This window comes from Paramisgurnus dabryanus, chromosome 24 (genome assembly GCF_030506205.2).
Source record: "Paramisgurnus dabryanus chromosome 24, PD_genome_1.1, whole genome shotgun sequence".
Lineage (NCBI taxonomy): Eukaryota > Metazoa > Chordata > Actinopteri > Cypriniformes > Cobitidae > Paramisgurnus > Paramisgurnus dabryanus.
Window position 1 is genome coordinate 22,574,754 of NC_133360.1, and position 6,493 is coordinate 22,581,246.

The following is a 6,493-nucleotide window of genomic DNA, read 5'->3' on the forward strand; positions in this document are numbered from 1 at the left end:
TTTTGAAATTACTTCACAGTGATGTTTATTCAGTTGTCAGTATATTTTGATATGACTAACTAAGATGATAAACTTGTTGACGTTAGTGTAGCTCGACTGCTGACATCTTAACTAACTTAAACTCGTGGCGCAGCTGTGAGCTAATCCTGGTGGAGATCTTTTATTTGTCTTTATATCTTCTATAAAAACGTGTTATGCTTGTTCTTAAATGTATGTTAAATTCTTTGGTCAATTATAACGCAAGTTAACTCCAATTGACTGGCTTGACTGAGCTGGTGGCGCAGTTATGCGATTGTGCATGTGCAGATGTAACGTTAGCGTCTTTAATTTAAAAAAATATTATTTTTGAATAAATTAATTATTTTGTAATTCCATGTAATTTTATAATCCTTGCATATCATATTAATTGTTTTTTTTTATGCCAGGGAAAATGAAAAATAAGCATAGTTTGAGTGACATCACTTAGTTGCCGCGTCAACTCTCTTCAGTCACATGCAGCAGCAGAACCAGAGAGTCAGGTTGGTTTTTGCATCTCTCTTTAACGATGAATAAAACATGTTTAAAGGCCCCATGTTGTAAAATCTGAAATTTCAATGCTTTTTTCATGATAACTATGAAATACGTGACCATATACGGTTGAAAACAGTCATTTCACAGTCAAACAAACTTGCCAAACAAACCCCAAGCGATATCGCATCATGTTGAGAGTGCTGTTCAATTGATAGATGTCAGGAAACAAAATCATTGTACAGGCTTCAAAGAAAAAAAATAATATGAGACCAATGAATTGTTAATGTTCATTTATTTGGAAATCCCACAACAATTAGTTTGACCATAGCTGTCCATTCTAAACATTTCACAAGTGACTGCAGTGCCACACTGCAAAAAAGAATTTTGTATTGGTTTAAATGGTAAAAGCTAATGGTTTCTTTGGTATTTCAATGGAAATTATTAGAATTTCTGTTATGGTTTCTATTGTTTTGTCACCGTTGTTAAGGCAGAAACTGATTCATGGGCATTTCACAGACAGTAACCCGGCAAGCGGCGGAATTGCAGCGCGGTTGTCGCTTTTATAGGCTCCTGCATGGCAAAGAGCCATGGCCAAGGAAACGGCAATATTTTTCAGTAGCGCCTCGGCCTCACTGCAGAACACGACATCCAGGGGAAGGGGTTGGATTCAGATCCAGGGGCGGAGCTGGATCCAGATCCAGAGATCCCATTGGTCGGAAGTTTTACCATAAGACACGTTATACGCATGTTGCTGCGTTACCACTTCCGCATTAAGTCGTAACTAAATTAAGTTGGGTCTCCTATTTTTATTTGGTAATAAAATATATCAAATAAATTTGTTTTTATATTTACTCGTATAAGAATAGCTGTGTAATAAGTGGGATAATCTACAAATAAATCCCTTCAGTGATATCATTCTTTCTAAATTATGAATCTTTCTCGACTATGTTATTAATCAAACATACACTTAAATTGATAAGAGCAAACGTTGCGACCACAGGTTGCAACTAATTGCGGGCTGCAACAACGCCAATATACTGGTTCATTTGGTGAAACAAAGTATATAAAGTGGGAGGAGTTGGATCTAGATCCAACCCCGCCCCCTGGATGTTGTGTTCCCGCAGTGAGGACCATCTCATACCAGGACCATCTCATATTTTTGGCCACGTGCAGACTGTCTACCCTCTACGCTTTGTTGCCCTCCGCATGTCTCCCCTATTGAACTAGATGTATGAACTCTCCTATCTGAACTAGATACCCACCTGAAATGGTTGTTAAAATATGTTTTGTGCTATGTTTGGCCCGCAGACCTGTTTGACACCCCTGGTTTAATATGTATACCTGTGTGTAATAATAATGAGCCACCAGAAAGAGACCAACTGGATTTTAATCAAGAGTAACTCAATCCTGGATGTTTCTGAAGAGAGTCATTTAACAGATCGTTAATTTGAGGATGCGTGTGTGTGTGTGTGTGTGTGTGTGTGTGTGTGTGATCACTTTTTAAACTGCAGACGTATTTCACGATAGAGCCTGGAGTCGGTGGTTCTTTTGTGATGCTGGATTTAATCCGCTACAGACAGACGATGAAGACCATGATCTGAAGATGACGAGGGATAACAGTTAAGTAGGTAAAGAGTCTGCGGGAAAACAGCACCTGAGAGAAGGTGGCAGTTCTAACAAGACCAGACAACTGTGAATGGAGGTGAGGATGCTTTTATAGTGCACTATGATGGGGTGATGAGGATCAGGTGACGGTGATGAGTAGTTTGGAGAGTAAGATGGTTGTGGGTGGGGATTCTTCTCAATTCTTATTTGTGCATTCTGGTTTCCATTCCTTGCTTCCCTTCCTTGACAGAAGAGACAAAGCATTAAAGCTCCCATAACACAAGCTGTTTCTGCATTTCTGATGTTAATCTGGAGTACCTATAGAGTAGTAAATATATCTCGCTTACTGCCTGTGCTAACGTTACATGCGATTCTATACGTCTATTCTGGTTTGATGCTGTTTTTTCAGCAGGGAATATGATAAAAGTTGTGTTTTAAACTGTCCTTTAAGACATGGGGGTTGTCTGTGTACTGTACACCAGTGGTTCTCAAACTGAGGGCCCTAGGTGGTGACACACAAATTTATCGTACATTCTTTGTAATTAAACCTCAGAAAAATAAGGCTATTAACCAACAGCAATACATTTTATAATTTAATATGTTTTTTATTCAAATTTAAAGTTTTACAAAGTTTTATGTTTTAAATTTTCTTTGGTGGCCATGAAGGGATGCACCGTACAAGGGGGGCCGCATGCCCAAAACGTTTGAGAACCACTGCTGTACACATCTGTACAGATCTCACAGTAAGGAGAGTGAATTGTAATCTTTTACATTTGTAATTAATTTGATCCTTATACAAAATACTTTATTCAACACCTTAATTTCCACTTAAAAGCATAAAACTGTACAATGTGTTTTTAAAGGATGTGATTATAAAACACACATGAATGGGGCTTATACAACACGACAATCATGTAGCAGTGATGGCAAAATAATGATGGGCGTAGCTTGACATTTGAGTTTGGGGGCCAGAGTGGTCTATCATTTTTATCACAAACTAGATCATTAAAATTAATCAAAAATATTTTCGTAAAGGTCTGTTTTTCCTGATCCCATTTTTAAAAATGTAGTTGGTGTGTAATGTTGCTTTTACAGCATAACACTGCATTTTTTTTACACACAAAACATAAACATGCTATATTGCATACCATAAACACAACCATAGCTTTAAAAACACAGGAAAACGGGACCTTTAAGGTTAGTCCTCCTAGAATAAAACACAATCTTTGAGCTGTGCACTGACATCTTAAAACATCCGACGGCCATTGATTTGTCAAGATACACACCAGTAACGTCTTTTTCGAAGACATGTTTGTAAAAGATGCATAAATGTCTTAAATGAAGGCCTAGTCCTTGCTTTAGAAAAGTTTTGTCTGAAAACAGGCCAATATGTACTAATTAAATCTTTTGTCTTTACTTTGGCTTTGGGGAATGACTGTCGAGCACCTGGGATATCAGTTGAAATAATGAATGACGTGATGATATCTACTGACCCACTTCAGAACCAAGGTACAAATGGGAAATGTAAAGATGATACATTATTACAATTGCTAAATATATTTTTCTTTACCACAGAAACTGCTTTGTAACCACTCTCTCACCACCAATGCCCAGGAAGCTACCCGTGAGAAATCAAGTCCCCACCAGAAAGGGATTTTTTCAGGGATGGCTGCATCTTCACAACTCTTCACTGACCACTGCCTGCATTTATGCATCATCTGGTCAATAGAAAGTTTTAAGCACACTTGGGTGGTTTCCTGGACAGGGTTTAGTTTAAGCCAGGACTAGGCCTCAGTTTAATTAGTAAATATAACTAGTTTTTAAGGAACATGCCTCACTAAAAGCATTTCTTGTGTACATTTTGAGGCAAAACAAAGGGCACCAATGTATTTAAAGATATGTCAGTGTAAGTTGTTTTCAGTTTGGACAAATCTTACATTTATTTTAGTTTAGGACTACTCTGATCCCTTTCCAGAAAACCGCCCCAATACGTTTAAAAAAAATTACAGCTGAAAAAATAGCAATACATTTAACTGCCATTATGTTATAGATTGTTTATCCAGAGGAAACTGTGTATTTACAGTGTTTTCTGGTTTCTCCAATGGTTTTTTATTCCAAAATCTATATTTCAAAGTTTTTGTCTTCACTTGTCACAGTTGCATGTGGCTAGCTTGATTATGTGAAACATTAGAGACATATACAGACGTACACTGGTTTTTCTGTAAAACACTCAAATGTCATACAATGAAAGTGTTCATGAAGCTTTAGAATTTGTGTAAATAATGTAATGTTAGTCATGATGTTACTTTATATGCTCTGTAAAAGTAAGCAATATTACTGTATGTAACGATTAACCAATTACATACTGTGTAAGTGTGTTGCATGATTACATTGTGTATAAACAATATGCTTGAAACATTATTGACCTCTTATTAAACTTTATAATTGTAATGTAATGTAATAGTAACACTAAATAAACTATTCTATCCTATGAAGACTAAACAATATTGAAGATTAGGATTGTTGTAACTTCAGATTGAAGTAATTTATTAAATTTACACAATACAAAAGTGGAAAGGGTACAGTATATAATATCTAAATAATAAAATGACACAAACAATCATTAAAAAAAAAACTCAATAATTGCCATATCAAATAAACACCAAAAACCACATTTCAATTTTTATGTTATTGATTACCAGTTCAACAACTAACGTTAATTACTATTAGAAAGATAACAACTGTAATTGGACACTGTTATTATTTACTTAGATATACGACTGAGGACTTCTTTTTATTTGATGTAATGTTATTGTACAGTGAGTGCAACTTTTTTTTCAACTGGTGTTTATTTTAAAATATCTTACTCGCTAGCTGTACGCTAAGCTAGTACGTCACGTGAAGCTAATTTAAAAAAAAATCTGAGAATGAGATTCGATTTGGTAGATCTTATTTTTTTATTTTTTATTACAAGACAAAATAAATACAAATACAAAATGGCACTGCATTGACATACAATGAGAAGGAAAGAAGGAAAATAAATAAAGAAAAAAAAATCATTCTTCAAGTATAATAGAAGGCTGCATGCTCCAGAGGTCGCATTTCTAGGCTGCATACGTCATCAAGAGTGTCTTATTTCAGAATATTACTAATTATAAAGTTGACAGTTATTTTTAGTCAAGTGTAAAGTTTTGGTAAATGATTATGACTTGCGAATGTAATGCTCAGTTAACTTAAATAAACCAGGCCTGGTGACGTATGCAGCCTGCATATGTGACCTCCCCAGGCTGCAGCCTTCGGATTGAGAAACGGCCATAGCCTAATTTGCATACTACTATATGAAATATCATTTAAAAGACATCGATTGTAATTTTAACAACGTTTAGTCAAAAGTAAGCAACGGGAGAGAAACGTGATTGGTCAAAAGTAAGACACAGTAGAGAAACACGATTGGTTAAAAGTAAGCCGAATGACGGGGCAATAACACAATTAAAAGAAATATACTGATCAACAAATATATGAATTGCGGGTTTAACACTTGAAGGCCTAAAAACCGGAAGGATTTAATCCACGTGAACTGAAACATCACGTGGCCTGCCTGGTCGCACGTGCAGGAGGTAAATTACGCGTTACCATAGCAACGCAAATAGAATGTTTGACTTCATAAACAAAACATATAAATTGAGGCGTTCTGGAAAAATTGTCTTAAGATCATTGATTCTCTGAGCGAAAGCACAGCTAATCCTTGACAGCTATTACAGACTTTCAAAACTTGCATACCAAACGTTTAAACGCGACAAGTCAATAACACTGTTACAGACTGTCGTGAAATATTAGACTGAGGTAAAAATGCCTAAATCAAATGATCAGCTCAAGAGCGGATTTTCCCTTCCGGGAGCCGTAATGGAAGATGAGTGGATGCCACCAGGTCAGTTAATCACAACATTTGATATTGAACTCATTAACCATTTGAGCATTTGACACATAACTTAAGTTATCTGTGACTCGGACAGCGTCCGAAAACAAGCGGAGACAACACAAGCGTTCGTCAGAGAGATACGCTGCTAGGCGGATGTCACTCACAAATTTATTTGCTCAAACGTTTTTATAAACTCAATAATATTATTACACTAGACAACCAAACTAGGCACATTAGTACTATGATGAAAGTTTCCGCTGCTAATGAGAACATATAAATCAATAGCATCGGATTTAAAGTGACAGCGCCTCATTTTTGGTCCGTTAAATGATTATTAGCACAGAGTACGAACCCCATACCAGCTTGGTTTTACTGATGTATAATTGTATATTATGTATAGTGTTAGATATTTATATTTATAACAGTTTATATTATATTATAAAAGTTATTTCTGTTTCT

At 35.9% G+C, this 6,493-nt stretch overlaps 1 long non-coding RNA gene across 1 annotated transcript; it reads left to right on the forward strand.

The window, feature by feature from the left end:
* Positions 1 to 420: 420 nt before the first annotated feature.
* On the forward strand, positions 421 to 4,621 carry LOC135741215 (uncharacterized). Its single transcript, XR_010529377.1, has 3 exons — positions 421 to 518; positions 2,022 to 3,624; positions 3,691 to 4,621. It is a non-coding gene; the product is annotated as an uncharacterized lncRNA (long non-coding RNA).
* Positions 4,622 to 6,493: the final 1,872 nt, after the last annotated feature.